Source organism: Telopea speciosissima, chromosome 9 (assembly GCF_018873765.1).
Source record: "Telopea speciosissima isolate NSW1024214 ecotype Mountain lineage chromosome 9, Tspe_v1, whole genome shotgun sequence".
NCBI lineage: Eukaryota > Viridiplantae > Streptophyta > Magnoliopsida > Proteales > Proteaceae > Telopea > Telopea speciosissima.
Genome location: NC_057924.1, coordinates 50,102,343 through 50,126,397, shown reverse-complemented (window position 1 = coordinate 50,126,397; position 24,055 = coordinate 50,102,343). Strand labels below are relative to the sequence as shown.

Genomic DNA, 24,055 nt, shown 5'->3' with positions numbered 1-24,055 from the left:
AATTAGAGAAGTAGCAAGCCAGATTTTCAAGAGTAATTCGCCGCAGCCATTGAAATTTTATTTTTTACAGACTTCTGATCGTCTTTGTCGCGGGCAACACCAAAAGTGCCATTTAACGAGCGACCATTGAAGCCTGAATAGCATTTACGTTAGTTCAATGCTTTCTTTTTGCTTCTCTGTTGTGGATTGTGGGTTTCCCTTCATTCATTTTTTGTTTTCTAATTCCAGTTTTGGTTCTTAGGGCTTTGGTCAAAAGTAATTTGAGTTTGTTTTTGGTGCTGGTAAGGTTTTTAATTTTGGAAGAAATGGAGTTTGTTTTGGGTTGATAGCAATTAAGTCTAGTCATGATCAAACGAGTTGGAATTGTAGGGTTTTTTTTTTTTTTACCTCCCCTGAATCAAAGACCAAAATTGGATATGTTCTCGTGGGTTTGTTATTTTATTTGGTTCTCATTTATTTTGTTGTTTTATTCACTAATTCTCAGGTTCTTTCTCTCCTCTTTGAAGCTTGGAGTTCAAGTTTCTATAGTTTCGGGTGCAGTTAAGATTTTGTGAAGGCGAAGTAAGTGGCCCTTAAGGTTTTGTTTTTTTTTTTTTGGGGGGGGGCCTTTGTATTGTTAATGTTTGTTTGTCACCTTGATTTGTTTATTTGCCTTACTTTGATGTGTTTATCTGTTCTTCCTGTGATTTCAACCAGAAAATAGACCTAGATTTGAAATATTTGATATTTTCTGAGCCCTTGGTATTTGGGTTAATGTCTTAAATCATTATGGATTTGCATTCAGAAGTATTAGTTGAAATTAAAGATTTATGATGTACTCCTTTGATTTTTCGTGAAGGTGAAGTAATTAGGGAACCATCCGTTTCTTTCTTCTTCTTCTTCTTCTTTTTTTTTTTTTTTGCTACTGTTAATGTTTGTTTGTCAGTTTGTCCTACTTTGATATGTTTATCTGGTCTTTTTGTGAATTTCTATCACTGTTCAATCTGCAGTTATTATGTAGAGACATGAAAATGAAATACCAGATATTGAAGGTTTGAAACTATATTGAATATCATTGACTCAAGAAAGAATCCGGCTCTTGATTAATAAAGAATAAAAGAAAAACAGGCATCCGATTCTTGTAGTTTGGGAATTTTATTACTTTCTTCATATGGATTCAGTCTGTTTGCAGATTCTGATTATTGAGTTCATGCTTGATGTGTTAATGGGACAATCTTGGAAAATCTGTATTTCCCATTGCTTTTTGTGAGTTTTTCTGGTTGTCCATTGTGATATCCATTTTCTTGTAAACAGAACAGGATGGTACAATATGTGTATTGTATTCAAGGCTTTCTAACTTCCATTTTGTGGTGTAGTATCTCACTTTGCTTTATCTTTAACTCTCTGAGAATGTTTGGATAGGTTATGGCCCATGTGGAACCAATTGTTTGTTCAGAAAGGGATCCGATACAGAGTAGTGCAGTTCTTGGGAAGCCCCGTATTTTAGTAGCTGCAAGTGGAAGTGTAGCTGCAATAAAATTTGGGAGTCTATGTCACACTTTTTCTGAATGGGCAGAAGTTAGAGCAGTTGCCACCAAGGCTTCTTTACACTTTATTGATAAAGCATCACTTCCTAAGGATGTTGTTCTTTACACTCATGAGGATGAATGGTCCAGTTGGAAGACAATAGGAGACAGTGTGCTTCATATTGAGCTCCGCAGGTGGGCTGATGTCATGGTTATTGCACCCTTGTCAGCAAATAGTTAGAGCAGTTGCCCCGTATTCTATATTCATGTTTTAGCTACTGATCTAGTTACACTACTCATGTTGAAGACTTAACAGAGTTGCTTCTTTTTTAGAATGTTGCTGCTTCATTATGCAAACATCATCAAGATTTTGACTTATATGAAAAGCCCTTAGAAAGGATGTGCAGAGGTTGGTGTAAAGCTTTTCAACAAGAATGAATGAGGTCAATGTAGGCTTTCACTTAATGATCTTATTTTGTTCTCTTTCCATTGATGGCTGTGAGGTGAGTATTTGTGCACTCAGATGCTTTGGGAAACCCAACATTTAATGGTTCCATTCCAGTCCCAATTTAGCACCGAGAATATGTTTAATTTTCTTGAGAAACTAATGATATTTTGCCGTTTGTAGAAGACTAGATTATGGTATGATTGTTAGGTTTGAAGTCTGAAAACAAAAAAAAAAGTTTAAAAAGCAGAGGATGTTGATAGTTTTCCGTTTTTTTTAGTGGACAACTACTAAATATAATTAGAAAACCTTCTCTCCCAAGGTTTGTTTACAGTGCAGACGTTCACTATTATCATGTTTATTGATTAGTCAAAGGTTTGTTTACCAGCAATGATCATTCAATTAAGACTAGGCCTTTGTCTTTTGCAGCTGTAAGGAGTGAAAACTAATATAATCTACAAACTAAGGTTTTGTATACTAACTGAATGTGAGAAAAAAACTGGTTACTCTTCTCTACTTGATGGGTCTTTAGCTCAAATTGGTAGAGCACTTGGAACATGAGCATGTTCCAAGGGGATGGTGGTTCGAATCTACCAAGGCCCAAACCCTTTTAATTACAGAAGATTGTGACCATTTCTTATAGTATATTGGAATTTTTTTAATTCTATTTTATTCATGTAATGGATGACAAGGACAGTAATTGGATAGGAACTCTATTAACTGCCATTTTAATTCAAGTTTAAACATTAGTTGCATGCAAATTTCTTCATAATTGTTTCATATTCTAGCCATATAGTAGCCAATGTGTTGACATAATTTATCTGAACCAAACAGTTTTTCATACAGATTGAAGTTGAATCCAACTGACAGACTCAGGGAAACCAAACAGTTTTTCATACAGATTTAAGTTGAATCCAACCAGGGGTGTAAATGAATAGCTGAAATCCGTTTCCGTATCCGTTTAGTACTATTCGAATCCGTCTGAAAGCTAAACCGATGCGGATACGGATAGGTTATGGCTATCCAAAAAGCTATTTTTACATGTAAACGGATAAAATATCCGATCCGTATCCATGTCCGTATCCGTTTAGCACTATCTGAATCCGTCTGATAGCTAATCGGATGCGGATGTGGATATAGCACTATTCAAGCCGAATCCGATCCGTTTACAGTCTTAAATTCAACTAACAGACTCAAGGTAACCAAACAATTTTTCAGGAAGATTCAGTTAACAGACTCAGAGTAATCAAGCAGTTAATCTGTCAGAACAACGGATCAACTGGTGCACCACCAATGGATTCCTCACCAATATCAATGCAACCACCACTTGATTTACGCAACCATACACGTCCTTACAGTCTCTACACACCGCTCTGTTTGCCCTTCTATACAGCCTTTGTATCTACTATAATAGGAGAGCGGTCAAAGCCAAATGACAGATGGTGTTAAGACTATATCACATGCAAAAGTAGTTTTCCAGTTTAGATTTGAGAAATCACTATCTAGTTTAATTCTGATAGTGTCTGCACCCAACCTTTTATTACTCCAAGTGTAGACTGGTCCATGAGATCCCAAATCCATGAGGTGACAAGAATCCACCACAGCGCGGAACTGCCGAATAACTCTGCACCTCCCAACAGTTTCCTCCAAACTTCTTATGCCAAGAGAGAGAAGATTTAAAATCAACCAAACAAAGCTAGTATACATTAATTTCAACCATTACCCAATTGTCTTCCATAAACCATATTTCATAAAATTCCATAAAACATCTCCCCCTTTATAATCTGTTCACAATGTTTATTGATTTTAATATAAAGGCAGACTTATTATAGACTTCACAACTTCACATTCAACTTGGGTTGAATCTGAAGTTCTCTCTCTCTACCTCTCTATATTACATTGCTAGCTCCATTGTATCCACGTTATCATTGTTGGGAATAATTCCATTGCTAGTACTTCCACAATCCAAGTTGTCCAGAAAATAAAGCGTGGAAACCAGCAACAAGCAGCAAATAAACATGGGAATGGCCCCAAAGAACCACATAAATAGAGGGAAAGAGAAATAGAGAGCACGCAAGCCCATAGCCCAAAAATAGGAGCCCTTGGTTAAGGCCTTTGCTACATACACTCCCGCTTGTGTACATTTACTTATTGGCAATTGGATGAGAATGGTAGCGTGGCTATAATATCTAATAGACTGCACATTAAACAAGAAAGCCAACAAGAAGCTGAACATCACTGAGAAGGTCTTGATCCAAAACAACAGCTCACTCTGATTCCCAAAGATGATTGAGGGTTTAGATTTGAAGTTGGAGATCATCAGGACGATGATGGAGTTGAGTGTGACGGCTGTTGTTGCCAATAAGGTTCCTGCCATTATGCTGTTCCTTAGTGTTTGAACCGCAAGAACTCCATTTTGGGGCATGTTCTGAAAAAACAAAAAGAATAGAACCATTGGAAATTCATGTATTATTCCTGTGTGCACGGAATTATGAATACAAAACAATTACATGTCTTTAAGGGAAAATTTTTGGTGTAGCTGAGGGATATACTTAAATAAGGCTCGCCAACACTAACTCAACACGTGGCAAGGTCACAACCGTATGGAGTGACTCCTGACCTGTCGGGTTATTTCTGTACGGCACCCGATCAACCCAGATTAGGAACCTAGTCATGTGAGGACACAATTCTCACAGAGAAGTAACAAACATATCCAATTCCTAATATAACGCTACCAACGAGTAAGTGCATTCCAAGCAGGAACAAGATCTCCCACCGATCAACAATATGGAAATTCCCCTTAATGGTGAACTCTCCAGCTATCACTCTCCTAACAGGACTCTTACCATAATAAGCTCAAGACTCATCGTCTCCTAATGAGGCACAACTTCTGCCTAGTATGGCATATAAATAGGAGGCCTACAGGTCAGGTAAATCATCTAACTTAATTTCGCTCAAGTTCTCTTGAATTGTCTATTGCTAAAGAGACCAGACTTAGGCATCGGAGAGTCCCCCATCGGAGAGGACTGGCTCTTCCTTGCTCATTTGTTCCTCTTTGTAAGTTCCATCTAGGAGGAATCAACTAAAGGTTTCTTGACGCAACACTAAGGTTGGAGAAAAAAAAAAAAAGTTGTACCTTTATTTTTTGGACCAAGTTTCTCTCCACCCACAATGAATGGGATCCCATTCATCGAGGGGCGGGAATGGTATCGGAGGGTATTTTGGAACATACCAAAACCCTTCGAGGGGTTTGTGAATCCTAGGATGGTGGGTGAACCGTCCTCTATGGGTGGAGGAAAACTTTATCCTTACTTTTCTGCTCTGTAGTATAACACATTTTTTTCTCAATGAGGGTAAATCTTGTCAGTTTACATGCTTACTCGAAAATTGTGTAGCTTTTATTAATGCCACAGTGATCATAAGTCACTTTCAAATTATTTTGAAAATATTTTTTTACCCCCACATTAAATAACTTTTGGGACAATCAAAGAAGGTTACAACTGGGCTGTCTAGAGAAAGTGCCTCAGGCCTGGATGGTTTCACTGGGCATTTCTTCACGTCGTGTTGGGATATAATAGGTGAGGATGTCTAGCATGCGGTGAAGGACTTTTTCACAGGAGGTAGGCTACCGAGGGCATATACATCAGCCAACTTGGTCCTTTCCCCAAGAAGGAGAACTCGGAGGTAATTTCGGACTTTCAGCCTATAAGTTTATGCAACTTTGGTTATAAAATTTTGGCTAAAATAGTTTCAAGTAGATTAGCCAGTGTTCTACCTAATATCATCTCCGAGGAACAAGAAGCTTTTGTGCAAGGCAAGTGTATTCATGACAATATAGCTCTGGTGCAAGAGGTGGTACGGGACATCAACCGGAATGCTAGGGGTGGTAATGTAGTACTGAAGCTTGACATGGCTAAAGCATATGATAGGCTGGAGTGGGGTTTTTTGTATGAAGTCTTGAACAGATTTGGGTTTGGCATGGAATGGGTGGCACTAGTTAAGAAGGTGGTGGAGAACTGTTGGTTTTCGGTGGTAATAAATGGCGGGCAGTCCGGTTTTTTTAAATCCTCGCGAGGGTTGAGGTAAGGCGATCCACTTTCTACCGCTCTTTTCATTCTAACAGAGGAAGTTCAGAGTAGAGGCTTGAGGTATCTATTTGATGAGGGGAGGGCCAGGTTTTTTAAGTTGCCAAGGGGATGCCCAGGTGTATCGCACAGCCTGTTCGCTGATGACACCATCATTTTTTCACAGGGGTTGAAGAGTTCTCTGAAGCAGATCATGGGTTTCATTGGTCGTTATGAGGGCTCCTCTGTGTAGTTGGTGTATAAGAATAAAAGCTGCTTTGTGGTGGGGAACAAGGCACCAGGCAGGAGATGCCGCATGATTGCTACAGTCACAGGGTTCCCCAAAAGGGTTTTGCCTCTAACCTATCTCAGTGCTCCCATCTATGCTGGTCGATTGCGAGTGAATTTTTTTGAGGGTTTCCTGGCTAAAGTCCGCAAGAAAATAGCGGGCTGGAAGGGGAAATTGCTATCTGCAGGGGGGCGGCTTATTCTTCTCAGGCATGTTCTAGCATCAATGCCTATACACATCATCTCTACGCTGAATGTTCCTAGGACCGTCATTCGAAGATTTAACAGCATGTGTGCTAATTTCTTATGGGGAGAATCAAAATGGGGCAATCGGCATCACCGGATTAGTTGGGAGAGAGTATGTCGGCCCTATCAGAAGGAGGGTTTGGCATTAGGTGCATGGAGGACACGGGAGTTAAGCTAAGAGTACGTGAAGGGGTTGTGGAGAGTTCTCACTATGGAGAACACGCTGTGGGCCAGGTTTTTTAAAGCAAAATTTCTTAAAAATCTGCATTTGGCGTTGGTAGCCCAACCAGCTGTGGTAGGTTTGATCTCTTGGCGTAGGACGTTGGCTATGAAGGAGTTGATTATTTCAAACTCTCGTTGGCTGTTGGGGAGGGGAGATGTGGGTTTTTGGACGGATAACTAGTCGGGTTGGGGACCCCTTATTGATCAGGTGGATGGACAATGAATCTTGATCTCTCTTTGCGAGTGAGGGATGTCCTACACAGTGATGGCAGCTGGACTGAGTCGGAATTGCACAAAATCGACTCGGATGAGGTACATAGCAATGTGTTGAATGGAAAGTTTAGCCTCTCTAGGAAGGATGATCTGCTAGTTTGGACACCAGAAAGAAATGGTGTGCTCTCTTCTAGAGCTATTTGGAACACTATCAGGAGCAAGGCCCCGAATAGGGATTTCTCGAGATGGGTTTGGAAACAGATGGTCCCCACCAAGATTGGTTTTTTCTCCTGGTAGGTTCTATGTGGGGGGATTCCATCTGATGATTCTTTGAAGAGGATTGGGATCCTGTTGGCCTTGAAGTGTCTTTGTTGTGGCGACCCCAAGATGGAAACGACTTCACATTGCTTGGTGTGTGGGGGGGGGGGGGGGAAGGCAGCAAAGGTTTGGAATTTTTATTCCAGATTGCTTCAGGTGGAGATCGTCCCATGGCAAGAGGTGAGAAGCAGAATGCTCTTCTGGCTTGGCCAGGCGAGCGGGGGTAGTACGTGTGCTATTATTATAGGTCTAGCACCATTGTTCATTATATGGGAATTATGAAAGGAAAGGAATGCCAGGAAGCATGGTGAGAGAGGCCGAGCGGCTTCGACGATCGTGGAAGCAGTTAGGGGATGGATTCATGAGGCTCCCTTAAAGCAGGCTGGATCTAGAACGCCATCGATGTAGGAGGCTCTTGTCCTTCAGTTTTTTGGGCTATCATTTCAACCCCCAAAGCGTAGACCTCCTAAGGCGGTCTATTGGAGCCCACCAGCTTTCTCAGTGAAACTTAACGTTAATGGAGCCAGCAGAGGGAACCCGGGAATTGGAGGGGGAGGGTGTATAGTTCGTGACAGTGAGGGGAAGGTGGTGGCGGCTTGTACTAGATTTTATGGGGAGAGCACAAACTCCATGACCGAAATGAGAGCCTTACATGATGGCCTATGGTTATGTCAAGAGCTTGGAATCACGGGGATATGCATTGAGTCAGATTCGATGTCTACTATCCATAGTATTGGGCATAAGCAGTGCAAAGTATAGAAAGTGTGGTACTGGTTTCAAGAAATATTAGGATGGATGGAGGAGATGACTCCTACGCTGGCGTTTACGTGCAGGGAACAGAACAGGGCAGCATACTGGCTTGCAAATTATGCTTGTAATACCATGTGTAACACTGATTTCTCTAGTGAGAGTGAGCTCCCAATCGAGCTAAGACGAATTATTAGGGAAGAGTCCATAGGCCTACCGGTCTTGCATCTGTAATTGTTTATGGGTTGGGCGAGTTATAGTCCAGAGTGGAGTGAGCCTTGAGGTCGGGTTTGGGGTAAGGCGGGCATGTCCCTCACATTGTATTTCTTATTCTTTGCCAGATTTTAATAAAATATTAGGGGCCGGCCTAGGTCCTAGGGAATGTTTAGGCTAAAAAAAAAAAAAAAAAAGAAGGTTACAACTTCACATTTCATACTTCAAGAAATAAGGCATCAGATACATTTAGGTAGGGATGTAAATGGATAACCGAAAATCCAAATTCGATCTGCATCCGTATCCATTTAGGGAGTATTCATTTAAAGATATCCAGAAAACAAATCTGAATACTCCAATAAAAATCCATCCTAAAAAAAATCTGATTACTTAATAATAAAAAAAATAAGTAAATAATGATTTTGAAGGTTTATGAAAATTCAACAAGTTCTAGAATATGAGGAAAAGAGAGTCATGATCTAAGAGATACGGATTAAGAGTGAATTGTATCTGCCAGGGGGGAGGAAGGTCCGAGTTACACAAGTTAGAGATGTAAACGGATGGTCGGAAATCCGAATTCTATCTGCATCCGAATCTATCCAAATCCGTTTAGAGGTATATGTATTCGGCCTGGGAATATCCAATCTGATCACATCAGATCCGTATCCAAGTCGAATCCGATCTGTTTACAAGCCTACATTTAGGTGGACAGTAGTTGGTTACTTCCACTAAAAGTATAATTTCGGCCGTAGCAAATTTTTAGTTCTATTAAATAGGATTGCGATACAGATTTTGTGGTGATACTTTTTTACAGCTACTAAAAGACAACCTTCAGAGGTGGTATATTTTTACCGCCACTAATAGTGAATATCTAACAATGGTTAAAAAAAAAAAAGGGACCATTTCTTAAGGATACGTTGTCGGTGATTTTTAAAACTGCCATAAAAATATTATTTTAATTAAAAAATAGGGGACAGTTTTCATACATGACTGTGTAAGCCATGCATGTGAGGAAGTGGGAATTTTGAGGTTTTAAATAGGGGTGGAGGGTTTATGACTCTTCCAATTCCATGTGAGAGGGGACACAATTGTGCATGCTTGCACGGCTGTGATGAAATCTTTGACCTAAAAAATAAATGGATGCAATAAACATGCATTTAGCTGCAGGTTTAGAATGATCACGAAATATAATCCATTTTGGCAGTTTTTAAATCCATCACAAACAACATGTTAGTTTAAGTAAAAAAAAAATAAGTGGCTGCAGTAAACATGTAACTTAGAAAATCGCGACAAATTATATATTGTTTTAAAGGGAAGGAGTTTTCTATCCGGGAGTGTGGCCTCCGCTAGCACTTCCATGAGTCTATCTCTCTCCTCATCATATGAAAAGACAACTCTGCCCCCTCGTTTTAAGGAGGAGAGAGATAGACACATAGGAGTGCTAGCGTAGGCCACACTCCCGGACAGAGTTCTTTTTCCCTATTTTAAATAAAAATAATAATTGGTTTTCTTTTTTTGGTCTATCCTACTCAAGGGCCCATAGGCTAACTACAAGCTAAAGGGGAAGGCTAAGACAAGCCCACAATCTACAACTAAGGGGGTTGGGGGGGGGGGAGAGAAGGGTGCCTTTTATTGGCACAGTATGCAATCCAGGAGAGTCGATCCCTTGACCTCCTGGGGGGCATGCACTCTTGAAGTAAACATTTAGTGGTTGTATAAAAATAACCGTTGGAAAATATAATATATACTAGCAGTTTTCTTAAACTATCAAAAATAACCCCCATGTGCCTGGGCGCAGGCTGCACAGAGAACAATGCCACATATTCTAATGGGAGAATGTTGTCTGTGCCGCAGCGTAGCCTGCGCCCAGGCACATGGGCAACCTGTGCAGGGGAGCAGGGTGGTCATTGCGCCCACCCCCATGTGCTTGGGCGCAGACTGCGCTGCGGCACAGAGAACAACGCCCCTTATTCTAATGGGAGAATGTTCTCTGTGCTGCAGCACAGCCTGCGCCCAGGCACATGGGCAGCCTGTGCAGGGGGTAGGGTGGTCATTGCGCCCACCCCTATGTCCCTGGACGCAGGCTGCACTGCGGCACAGAGAACAACGCCCCTATTCTAATTAACAAAACAAGTGGTTCAAGTAAATATTTAGCGCGGGTAAAAAAGCCACCACCAAATGCACTTCTCCAAATTTTAAAAATTCTTGCCCGCACTTTGTATATCTCCTCCTTGCTGCAACTTCTTCAGTCAAGGAAGATTATTACAACAACCTAATCTACGAAGAGGAATGAGCCCCATGGAGTGTGTTTAATGGTTCATGGTGGAGATCCATGGGGAGGATGAGTTGCAGTCGGGGGTTCAAGCGGGTGGGGAGGCTCTTGTGGGTAGAGTGGTTCTTGTGGGTGTAGAGCAAGGTGGGTGAAGGAGGTTGTAGGCTGGGTGGAGAGATTGCAAGGTGAGGTTACTACAGCACAGGTGTGCAGGGAAGATGGGGGGGGGGGGCAGGGATTGGGTTGCAGAACGGGGGGAGAGAGAGAGAGAGAGAGAGAGAGAGAGAGAGAATGGCGATGGAAGAGGAGATGCTAGGTGGGACTGGGTTGGTTTATAGAAGGGAGGGTTGGGTTGCAAAAGTGTGTGGTGGAGGTGGACTTGGGTTTTCTCCAACCGTGGCAGAAGCTGAAGGATCCAATCCAACAAAATAAGGGGTGTTTGGATCATTTCACATGTGGTCACTAGAAGATCCAACCCAGCAAAAACAGGGGGTTGGTCATTACACAGGGGGACCAAATGGGACCCCCTATGAAATGACCCAAACACCAATTGTTTTGCTAGGCTGGATCCTCCAACTCCCGCTACAACTGGAGGAGAACCAAATTTGGTGGAGGTGGCCACTCGCCCCTCTATTGGGCTGAAGCTTTTTCAGATAAACAACCCCCCCTCTCTGTCTCTAGTTTTTCATGTGTTAAGCCAAAGTGTACGCATTATCACTAAAGGGAGTTTCAGGGGTGGGGGAGAGAGTGTCGGAGCGCAAGGGCCATTGGGACGGGTCTAGAGGTGGGGATGGTGGAATAAAGGATCTTTATCCTCTCAATTACACTGCCCGTACTTGACGTCAAGTACATCTAACAGAGGAGGCAGAAATAACTATCCTACCCCTGCCCGAGGTGGGATCCACGTGGGGTCCACCTCCCTCTATTAGATGTACTTGACGTCAAGTACGGGCAGTGTAATTGAGAGGATAAAAATTCGGGGATGGTGCGGTTTTTTCATTTCAATATACTTAATACTTTTAGCAATTCTAGAATAACCAATAAACTGCCCATAAAAACTCTCTTTACAGAATAATAAAATTAAAACATTTATTCTGTATAATTTTTAGTGTTTTTTTTTTCATATTTTTGGTAGGACTGTAGGAGTATAATTTTTAGTGTTAGTAAAATCTTTTTTTTTTTTTTGGTAGATAGTGTTAGTAAAATCACTGTCACTAAAAGTGACATTTTTTTTATTTCATTGAAGATTTGCACTAAAAGTGACATACATGAGCGGTAGCTGCAACCACCACAATTGATTAGTAGCGCACAATTAGTGGTGGTAGATTTCCAATAATAAAAAACAAAAACAGCTACTCCATGAATTAATGGCGACGTTTTGACTTTAGTCGTGGTAAAGCCTTGTATTGTTGTAGTGTCTATATTTTGGTGAAAACAATTACTCGGAATCTTGCAGGGATGGAAACATGCTGTCAGAGATAAAATTCAACTCAAAGAAGTTTGGATTAATAACCAGAATCTCCACAAGTTGATGGTATCCACACAGGCCAATAACATTCCTGTTAATATCATTTCCCCATTTTTTGACCTAGCTGAACTAACTGCAAACTTCTCAAGTGTACAGTTTAAGTATAAAAACAATATGTGGACTCGTATCCTTTGATCTTTAGCCACTTTCTCCCTTACCAATAGAACAACTATCTCACCTTTTCTTGATGATGTACAAATGTTTTACTCTCTTTAAGTAAATAAATTTCTTGTTCATCAAAAAAAAAAAAAAAAAAAAAAAAAAAGATGCATCCATCTTTTAAAGATATTAAAAAGAAAATTAATTATGAGCCTAAGGCGTTTCCTATATGGTCTCACACATAAATATTTTATTATTTTTTTATCTTAAAAAATTGAATAAAAAATCACTTTGTGAGAATTTGTAGAAAATACTATAGGTTCCGAGAACCCTTCCCCTCCTCCCCCGAAAAAAATCAGATAGATTATATTTGGATTTTCTTATTCATGTACCTTCGTCATATATTATTTAAGGGAAAAGGAACGCCACCCAATCGTGTGTTGTAGTGTGTACCTACGTCCAGACACAGTCGGGTGCGAAATGATTGGTCCACCCCCATGGAAAGGTGGGGACGCGACTGTGTTTGGGTGCAGGCATGCCTAGATTCAGCATCGGTTAGTGTTCTTTCCTAAGTGGCCTTAAAAATCTGCGACTCGGTTGAAGTAGGAGCTCAAAATTTGTGAGCATATTATCAATATCACCCAATAGTAGGTTTTGTAGCCCAACGATATTGTATCACGTTCCGTAATCAAAGGATTTATCTCGATTAATCTTGTAAAATTGCCGAACTTATTGTTGGGCAAAATTTCGCTGCTACCCGGGTTGCAGGAATGTTCTTGCTACCCGGTTCACATCCAAAGAAATGAAATCTAAAAGGGTAATTTAAAAAATACAAAAACCTAACAACGTATTTGTGAACCCAAAGGAGAAATGAATTATTTCATTGCTTTGGTTGCAAACTTGAGTAGCATGAACGACATTCCTGCAACTTGGGTAGCAACATAATTCTTTTCTTTGAAGCAATGGCCTTTGATGAATATAAATAACATTTTTCAAATCTCTGAATTTACTTACGATGAAGGAGAATAAGAAAGTTTAGTAATTACCTCCATCAGGGATTCAGCCCAGATACGTCTGCTAATGACATTAATGCCCACGGCTGTCTTCATGGGTTGGTCTATGATACGATGGAGAAGCCAAATGTGGTAAGCCAGCAGTAAAATTAGACCGGAGGGAACAAGAATGTAGTCGAGAATTTGTTTCTCCATTTTTAGACTCAAAAACTCTCTCTCTCTTTCTCTCCTTCCCTTTAATTTATAGAGAGCTTTGTGTGTGAATTAAAAAGGATTTCATTGACGAGAAAGGTGTACATCAGGTTGGTATAGTTGAGCCGTGCCTAAATCTTCCTGGCGAATGGGGTTGTTTCCTTCTTTATGTCTATATCATCGTTGCATGGCCTGTGAGATCATCTCAGTGCTGAGCATGGTTCGTGATCCCATCATTAAAAAAGCTTAGTTGAAGGTAAAACCTGTAAAATCATATGAGCATGTTTGTAAAAACAAAAAGGGGGTTGGCCGGGTGGGACAGTCAAAAGGTGGAACACACATCTCTAATGGGGTGAGGGGTCAGGAAAGGAAAGGGAATGATGAAAATTATCGTCCCACATATTAAAATAATCAATTTCCATTTTTTTTCTTTAAAATTCTATCAAAATAATGGGACTTGGGTGGGAGAAATGGGCTGTCACCTAGGCAGACAACCCCCTTTAGATTAAGTATTCTTGTCCCTTCAATTCTCTCACACTGGTATCTAAACAACTACTTTGAAAATTTATGAAAAAGTATAAAATTCTTCAATCTCTTTTTTTTCCAACAAACAAATAGGGTCTAGTGAGTGATTTTTGTTAGTTATTTGATCGATACATCAAAAGCTCTTGAGCTAATGGAATGTGTTAAAACCTTTTTTTGACGGCTCTCAAGCTATTTTAGGTAGACCCTCTCTTAGGTAGTCTTTTTCGTGACTTAAACTTGAGACGTGATGTCCGACTCTAATACCAAATGTTAGGTATTTAACCAATACGTCAAAAACTCCAGAGCTAATGGAATACGTTAAATCAATCCCTTTAACCTTTCTCATACTAGGCTAGTCCAATCTACCACTATACTAAAGATTGAACCCCAATAAACACAACAATTTTGATGGCTGACATATGCCAGTTTGCTTTGTAACACTAGCATTCCTCCCCCAATTAATTCCAAAATCTAGATCTCTGGAGAAGGTTGGAAAAAATAAATAAATAAGGGTTTTTGTTAAATGCCCTCCTCAAAATTTCCATTTGTCCAAATGCACCCTTACAATTTTACAATTTACACGTGCCCCCCTACTTTCAAAACATTGTAACAGTTTAGTCCAATCCGTTAGTTTGGGACATTAGACATTAGTTTTAGGGAATCTAATGACCAAAATACCCTTGTAACAAAAACCCACCAAAATTAAAGAGTAAAGTGACCAAATTGTCCTCACCTGCCCCAAATCATTTAGGGTTTGAAACTAAAAATCAAATCCTAAACCATTTGAGGAAGGTGAACCCTAAAATCAATGAATCTATCTTGGCTCTTGCCATGTTGATCTATAAGAGTGGATTTTTTTATTTTTCACTCAAAATGGAATGCGTGTGTTTCTCCAGTTTACTCGTTCGTAAAAATAATCAAAAGAGCGAAATTGAAGGATTATTATTCATATGAGAGAAGTGCATTACCTGGTGAGCTATAGAGCTAAAATGGATAAAGAGATTGCAGATATGACTAATGAGAAGGGTTATCTTATACTCAACCAGACAAAGTGAATGAAACCAGCAACTGATTTCTTTTAATGATTTTAAATAAATATTAAACTTCAAGTTAATTATTTAACGAAAAGCCACCGGCACTTTGTTTTCAATCAACAAACTAATGATTACCCCAAGGCACTAATCACACCCTGATTTGTCTTATACTTAAATCTGACTCTGCTTATAAAGTTTCTGGTTTTCAGGCCGATTAGTCTTTGCAATGTCACATATAAAATTTTGGCTAGGATCATGGCTAATCAATTGAAGCCTTTTTGGTCTTCCTTTATCTCTCCCTTCCAAGCAACGTTCATCCCCGGACGACAAATTTTGGATAATATCATCATTGCACACAAAATCTTTCACTATCTGAATAATAAAAAAAGGTAAGGGTGGCTTTGTTGCCATAAAACTTGATATGTCTAAAGCTTATGACAGAGTTGAGTGGAGATTCATCCAATCTATCTTCAATTTTCTTGGATTTGGTAATCACTGGGGTAAGCTCATTTACAATCTTACTTCCACAACCTCTTTCTCTATTAAATTGAATGGAAGTCCTTTAGGGTTGTTCCATGCCTCTAGGGGTATTAGACAAGGGTGTCCCTTAGCCCTTATCTTTTCATAACGGCTATGGAAGTTCTCTTTCGTCTTCTTGGCGCCTATAGAGATCTTGGACTTTTTAGAGGAATTAAGTTGGCTAGGAATGCCCCGAAGATCTCACATCTCTATTTGCGGACGATACTTTTATTTTCTGTCGGGCTATGGCGGAGGATCTTAACACTATTAAGGCCATCTTAAATTTGTTTGTTGATCTGTCTGGTCAGAAAGAGAACTTGGATAAGAGTGGCTTGTGTTTTAGTAGAAATGTCTCTGCTTCTGAAAAACATAACTTATGCTCTATTATTGGAATAAAAGAAATGGACAAATCTTCTTCCTACCTGGGGACTAATCTTTTTTGTTCTAGATCTAGAGTTAGAGACTTTTCTTATATTGTTAATAGGGTTAATCATCGACTTGCTTCATGGAAAACTAACTTCTTATCTCATGTAGGTCACCGTGTGCTGATACAGTCGGTCCTTTCATCAATACCCTCATACATCATGTCTTGCTTCTCCCTCCCAACCAAAATTTGTCGTTCTTTGGATTCCATCTGCTTCAAATTTTGGAATAATAGCTCATCCTCCAAGAAATTAACCTTGAATGCCTAGGATAATATCTGCACACCAACTTCGGTGGGGGGGACTGGGAATTAGAAAGCTTCTACCCAGAATGCGGCCCTAATCCTTAAATTAGCTAGGTTGGAGGTTAATCACATAACCATTTTTTCTCTGGGCTCGCGTTCTCAAAGCCAAGTATTTCCCCCATCTATCTATCTTCAACCCTAAAACCATGACAAAACGGGGATCAAGGACTTGGAACAATATTGCGTAATGTCTACCTCTGCTAAAACACATACTATTCAAAAAGATTGGTAACGGTATGTCTACTGATTTGTGGAATGACCCTTGGATTCCTGCCATCAAGGACCGATCCATTCCTCCTTCTCTCAATTTAAATTTTCGACATGATATGGTAAGTAATTTCTGTTCCTTTGCTAATTGGGACATCTCTTTACTTGTTGACTATCTTCCTTTGCCTTTTGTCCATAGAATTACTAATTTTCCATTATCTTCTGTCGAGGATCAATGGTGTTGTATTTTTGCCAAAGATGGTAGATTTTCTACCAAACGTGCAGCTAACTCCCTAATCCTTAATAATTCTCACACAAATTTTAGAAATACCAAATGGTGGAATTTTTTTTTGAAATTATCAATTCATCCTAAGTTTAAGATTTTTTTTTGACGTGTCACAAATGCAAGCATACCAACAAGAGGAATTTTATCAAAGTGGATGGCAATCAACCCCTCTTGTGCTATGTGTGAAGACCATGAGGAATCTATCTGGCATATTCTCATTTCTTGCCCACTGGCCAAACATATCTGGGCAGCTGGACTCCTAGGCCTAAGAATGGAATTTCTGTCTTTCTATTCTCTCTTTATGTGCACATTTTCTCAATGGTGGATATCTTGTTAAGTGTTCTCTAACCTGGTTCTTTTCGGTCTTTATCATTACTTGTTATTTCATTTGGGATACTCGAAATAAGAAACTTTTTGGAAAATCAAAACTTGACCCTTTTCAAACTTTAAACAATATTAATAGATGGCTCACTGATCTTCATATCTCCCCACCCACAATTGATGTTTCTGTTAATTCGCCTAATAGTATCGTTTCTCCGGATGATTCTCACAATATTATATACTCAGACAATCCTATTCTATGTTGTACAAGATCCTTTGCACCAGGGCTAAACAAGTCGGCCTAGGCTTTTTGTGTTATTCTGCAAGGGAACGAAATTTTGGCAGAAACAGGGAAGATGGAAACACATCACCCACTGGAGCCAGATCTCACGGCAATGACGAAGGGAATCCAGAAGGCTCAAGATTTTGGTCTCCGGCTGCAAGAAATTTGGAGGTCAAGCGAGGATGTTTTACTTTTTGTTCCTCACCCAAAGGATCATCCATGGCCGTGGAACTTAGTCCCTTTTTTTTTCATATTTCAAAAGGTGCACAGAATTTTAATTTTGTTCATATGACTAGGGATAACTATATTTTTTTTGGGTTATCCATGATGGTTAGGACTAACTCTCCTAACTTTAACTGAGCTATATCTATTTCAACTCTTTAATATAATATTTGCTCTTGTTTCATCAAAAAAAAAAAACAAACTAATGATTACAACATTGGCCGGAGCTCTCCAGTAGCTAATGCAAACTTCCGATGTTGTGACAATACAGAAGGAATTCTAATTGCTTGTAATCTTAACATAATGTCTCCACCAGTAGATCCAGCCTACTGATTAGCTGAATGGAGTATTGTTTGTAGGATTTGAAGAGGGTCACCATGACTGACAATCAAAACAGAGCATCTGCAACATGCCAAGGCAATTTTGTCAAATAATATATCAAAACATACACATCATTTCATCAACATGGCAAGAGCCAGGATAGATTCATTGATTTTAGGGTTCATCTTCCCCAAATGGTTTAGGGTTTGATTTTCAATTTCAAATCCTAAATGATTTGGTAAAGATGAGGGCAATTTGGTCACTTTACTCTTTAATTTTGGTGGGTTTTTGTCATAAGGGTATTTTGATCATTAGATTCCCTGGAAGTAACATCTAACGTCCCAAACTAACGGACTGGACTAAAGTGTTACAAAGTTTTGCAAGTAGGGAGGCACATGTAAATTGTAAAATTGTAAAGGTGCATTTGAACAAATGGGCATTTGACAACATCCCAATAAATATAGATAGCTATTGGACAAGATTGAACCAGCCTAGCTAGATTCCACTAGCAAATGTAATTCCATAACTGGAGTGTAGATTGGCCTCAGGTGAGAGTTCTTCATGTTCTTTTCAAAGATGTGTTAGTGTCATCAACCTAAGCTAACAATGAGTGTGAGGGAGCTCACCCGATCGAACTCAACAGGGCATTCACATATGGTCTCTCTCTCTCTCTCTCTCTCTCTCTCTCTCTCTCTCTCTCTCTCAATTTTTCAACCTATTCACTAACATGCTAAATGTTTGTCCACAATCTCCATGAGTCATTTCCACTCCCCCTCACACCCCTCCAGCACGCTTTGTTTCCTTCCTATTGGACTTCTGATCTTCCTTTCTTCCGCCCCCTCTCAACTGCTTTCCTTTTTGCCTGTTCATTTTCTTCCTTTTTTGGGCCACGAGCTAGGAATGCAGCTCTAATTAATCCCCGGAGGGCGAGGATGGGACGTGCCATTAATGTTCTTCCTTTCCTTCCATTTTACGCTTCACTTTCTCTCTTTTTTCGGAGTTTCCTTCTCTTACCCCATTTCCTTGTCTTTCCACTCTGCGCCATCCCTTTCGTCTTCTCTCCATCCCTCTTCCTCTGGTTTCTTTCCTTTTTTGAAGTCTTTTCTGTCATGGTTTTCTTCCCTGTGTCTGGTTTTTTTAAGCATGTCACAAGCTTCTTCTTCTTCTCGTCGTCTCGGTCTAGGTTCTTCTGATGCTAGAAGGAACTTTTCGCGCTCTGGCTCTTCACGATCGACTACCCCCAAGCGTCATCCTCCTTCTGCTGTTTGGAGAGTGCCCTCATCAGGTACTATAGTGCAATCGGGTGCTCAGTCTGTCAGGCCTTTGGATGCCTCAAAGGTTTTGTATGGGCTTATGTTGGGGTACCCCTGGCCTTCTCAAGACTCGCTGTGCTCGAAGTTGGTGGATCTTTGGGAGTCCATGGGTGCCGTTTATCTTTCCTGCTATGAACGTGGAGGTTTCATGGTGGAATTTAATTCTGGTCGGGAAAGGGATAAGGTCTGGGGCCGGGGTCCTTGGTGGTGTGGACGCTCTCTCATCAACTTGGTGGAGCATGCCCTTGATGATGATCGTTTTGCATATGAAAGGAAGTTTTTTCCTATTTGGGTGCAGCTATGGGACATTCCTTCTGAGGTGTGCTCCTTCGATGTGGTTAAGCAGGCGGTCTCATGTATTGGGAAGTTACTCGACCTCCATCTCCATGTTGTTGATGTTACCCCCATGGTGATCCGAGCTAAGGTTCTGTTTCAGATTAAACAACAAGTTTGTTTATCGTCTACCATCCATCGGGTTTCTGGTGAGTCGCTTCCGGTTTCCTTCAAGTATGAGGCTTTCAAAATATGCTATCGGTGCGACCGAATCTTTCATATCGTCAATTTTTGTTTGTTCCTCAAACCACCGGCTGGATGTCATTCTCCATGGGGGAGTTTTGATAGGGTCCTCACTCAACCACTCTTTGTCAATGCCTCTACAGCTCACTCGTCTTCTGTGATGGACGTGGCGATGCTGGACCCAGATATTACATCGTCCGATGAGTTTGGCCTCCCCTTGAGCCCTGGTTTGTCTGTTTCGATGGATGTTGATGAGCCACTGCCCCCCTCTAGTGTAATTGTTGATTCTGCTACTCCACTCTGCTCTTTGGTGGTAGCTTCATTATCTGAGGAATCGTTTCCTATGGGAGTTATGTGTACCCTCCCCATGATTGAGCCTACTATCCCTGCCGATGCCTGCGTGCTCACTTCCTTTATTGATGCCAGTCCTATTTTCAAGAATATATTCTAGCCCTTCCAGCGAGGAATCTTTATCTCCTCGTTGTTTGTTGATTTGCAGCCTCTCCCCCTGTCTAGTGACTTTTTTGTAGACACTATTTCTGTAGAAGCCATGATTGCTCCCCCCTCGTCTGGTGTTGCTGAGGGTGAGACCATTCTGCCTGGTGTTCCTATCCTTCCTGCGCATTCTTTGGTGGCCTCTGACAACAGGAAGTCGGTCTTCTTTGGTTCTTCTGTGGGATCTCCTTCCTGGAAGAAAAGAAAACTTGTGACATTGGATGTTCCCCCCCCCCCCCACCTCTCCTCGGCTTTCTGTTCAATCAAAGACTTTTTCCAGTCATCCCTTGCTGCTGCTTCAGACCCTGATGCTTTACTCTGTTTGGTTAAGGAATGGATGAATGATCTCCCATCCTGTGCGTCCTCCAATACTGACACTCTTTCTGTGGATGGCACGTCCTTGAGCTCTGACTCTGGGGTGACACAGGAGCCGCGCATCCCTAGTTTGGTACAGGTTCCATTTCTCCACTCTGACTTTTTTAACTTTTGCTTAGTCCTTTTTACTTTAATGCTTTGTGATTCTGTGATTATTTGTGTTCTTAACTGTCGTTTTCTTTCTCGTGCCTTTGTTCCTAGAAGACATTTTTAATCTGATTCTCATATTTGTTTTCTTTGTTTGCTCTCTACTCTTGCATATTTTGGTTATTCTGCTTCTGTTCTCTTGCCCTGATGATTATTTTTTCTTGGAATATCAGGGGTATTAACAACCCCTTTTCTCGACGCTATACTAGAATAAATGTTAAAATTTTTAACCCAGACCTGTTGTTTTTGTGCGAGACTAAATGTCAGAACCACCTTACCCTTCGTATTGCGGGGCTTTCCCCTCTCTATAAGCTTGTTACTTTCTCTAATACTCCTGCTGGGGCTCGAGGTAAGGGGGCATCTGCCTCTTTGTTAAGCAAGATGTGTCTGTGGTGGATTTGGTTACTAATCCCTAGTTTATTGGTGTGAAAGTAATGGACAAATGCTTGGGGGCCTTTTGGTATATTTTTATTTATGCTCCGCCCCAACACAACTTATGAGGTGATTTTTGGAATATGCTCTTAAATTTTCTATGTTCTATCTTGGAGCCTTTCTGTGTTATCGGTGATTTCAATGAAATTCTAGGGCAGTGTGACAAGTTGGGTGGGAACCCTTTTCATCCCACCACGTCCTCTTCTCTCCTCTCTAACCTGATTGGATCTTGCTCTCTTGAGGAAGTTAAGCTTCATGGTTCACCTTTTACTTGGTCCAATCATCATAAACCCCCTCACATGATTAAGGAATGTCTGGATAGGGCGTTTTGCTCTCCCACCTGGTTTAACCTCTTCTCTATGACCTCTTTAAGGAGAGGTTCTGCCCTCTGTTAGGATCACCACCCCATCATCCTGGATACTTCCCTCTCTAAGACTTCCTTTAAAAAGCTTTTCCACTTTCCACTTGCTTGGGTTCACCACCCTGAGTTTAGTAACTTTGTCTCTAACTTCTGGGACAATAACTCCTCTGACTCTTTCCCGTGTAGAGTCTCTTCGTTTTCCAATCTTTTGAAATGTTGGAACCGTAATGTCTTTGGCCATATTGATATTCTTAAAACACAACTAGTTAATGAGATTGGTAACTTAGAAGATCTGTCCCCTCTTTGTAAGGAAGATTTGCTTCTTTCTACTAAGAAGCTTCAATGGATTTTAGATGCTGAAGAATGTTTCTGGTTGCAAAAATCATGACAACACTATATCCTTTCAAGGGATAGAAATACCAGATTCTTTCATGCCATGGCCAAACTGAATACCAGGCGACAAAAAATTGATTTTCTCTGTTTGGAAAATGGAGAGAAGGTTACCAACCCCAAAGAGATTGCTTGGCCTTTGTTGATCACTTTTCTACAATTTTCACCACCTCCTCCCCTCTGGATGTTGATTTTGTTGAGTGTTGTTTTTCCCCTTCTGTCCCTGCTTCAGCTATTTCCTCCCTCTGTTCCCCCCTCCCTTGAGGAATTAAAGTCTGTGGTGTTCTCTCTTGGGCCCCTTAAAGCACCTAGGATTGATGGCTTTCAAACTTGTTTCTTCCAAAAGTTCTGGGAGGACATCAAGGATTCTCTTATGTGTTTTGTTTGTAATTGCTTTTCTACTCAATCTATCCCTGTGGAAATTAATCATACACTTCTCTGCTTAATCCCGAAATCTGACTCTGCCTCAACTGTTAGTGAATTCAGGCCTATCAGTCTATGCGTTGTCCTTTATAAGATTATTGCTAAATTGCTTGCTAATAGATTAAAAAACTTTCTCCCCTCCTTTATTTTCCCTTTTCAGGGTGCCTTTGTCATGGGCCGACAAATCTTTGATAATATAATCATTTCCCATGAAATTTTTCATTACCTTAACCACAAGAAGGGAAAGGGTGGGTGGGTTGCTATAAAGATTGATATGTCTAAGGCCTATGAACACATGGAATGGTCCTTCATCTCTGCCATTTTCAAATTTCTTGGCTTTGGGCAACAGTGGTGTGATTTTATTTTGAGCATTCTCTTCCACAACTTACTTTGTCAAGCTTGATGGGACCTCCTTTGGGTTCTTTAAGGGGACCAGAGGTCTGAGACAAGGCTGCCCTTTGAGCCCTTATTTGTTCATCACTGGTATGGAGGTTCTTTCCCGACTGATTGTTGCCTATAGAGAGCTTGATCTCTTCAGAGGTATTCAGGTTGCTAGAGGTGCCCCTAAGATTACTCATCTTCTTTTTGCTGATGATATCTTCATTTTTTACAGAACCACCTCTGAAGATTTACTTACTATTAAGGCCATATTGAACCTATTTTCTGATCTTTTAGGCCAGGAATTAATTTCACCAAAAGTGGTGTGCACTTTAGCAGGAATGTGTCCAAAACTGAAAAAATTCAGTTGAGTAGGATTTTGGGAATTCCTGAGATGCAGCCTGACTCCTCCTACTTAGGAACTAAACTCTTTCCTAAGAGATCCAAGGCTAAACAACTAATCCCTCTGGTGCATAGAATTTCTTCTAGACTGTCCATGAGGAAATCTAATCATCTTTCTTTTGCAAGGCATGATGTTCTTATTAAATCCGTTTTAAATTCTTTACCTACTTATCTCATGAGTTGCTTTTATTTCCTACATCTATCTGTAAGCAAATTGATTCTGTTAGCTATAACTTTTGGTCTGGTGGGACTAATATGCATAAAAAACACTCTCCGGTCTCTTGGAAAGCCTTGAGTGCTCCCATTTACCTTGGGGGCCTTGGCTTTCGCCCTGCCCGTACCCAGAACCTGGCTCTCCTTCTCAAATTGGGATGGCGGTTGGTCTTTGAGAATAATTCGATTTGGGCTAGGGTCCTGAAAGCCAAGTACTACCCTCAGACCTCACTGTTTGACCCTGCAACTCGATTAAAAAAAGGCTTCTGGTGTTGGAATAGTATCTCCAAAATCATTCGACCCCTCCAATCTTTCTGCTTTCGCAGGATTGGTAATGGTAGGGATACCTTTTTTTGGACTGATCCATGGATTCCTTCAATTCCAGGATTCACCATTAAACCTGGCTCATCTCAGAGAGTCTACCCTGAAAAGGTTAATCTTTTTCTCGCCAACCAAGCTTGGAATGTGGACCTTGTTAGAGATGCTTCCCCATCTCTGATGAATTTGATTCTTAAAATTCCCTGTTCTGAGTCTCCTGACCCTTGGTGGTGCACGCTGGCTAGGGATGGTCGCTTTAAAACCAAATTAGCAGCTTCCTTTATTTCTACCAATTCTTTAATTGACTTTTCTTCTATCGCTTGGTGGAAATTTTTTTGGAAACTCAAAATTCTTCCTAAGCTTAAATTTTTCTTCTAGCGTGTATTACATGCAGGGATTCCAATTAAGGATTTTATTTTGAAATGGACTCAAATCGATCCCACTTATGCTCTCTGTGGCACTTGTAATGAGACCCTTTGGCA

General features: G+C 40.6%; 1 long non-coding RNA gene across 1 annotated transcript; it reads left to right on the top strand.

Moving 5' to 3' along the window:
• Nucleotides 1-1,147: 1,147 nt before the first annotated feature.
• On the top strand, nucleotides 1,148-20,198 carry LOC122640659. The gene is made up of 3 exons (XR_006329716.1): nucleotides 1,148-1,741; nucleotides 4,050-4,055; nucleotides 20,188-20,198. It is a non-coding gene; the product is annotated as an uncharacterized LOC122640659 (long non-coding RNA).
• The last annotated feature ends 3,857 nt before the right edge of the window (nucleotides 20,199-24,055 follow it).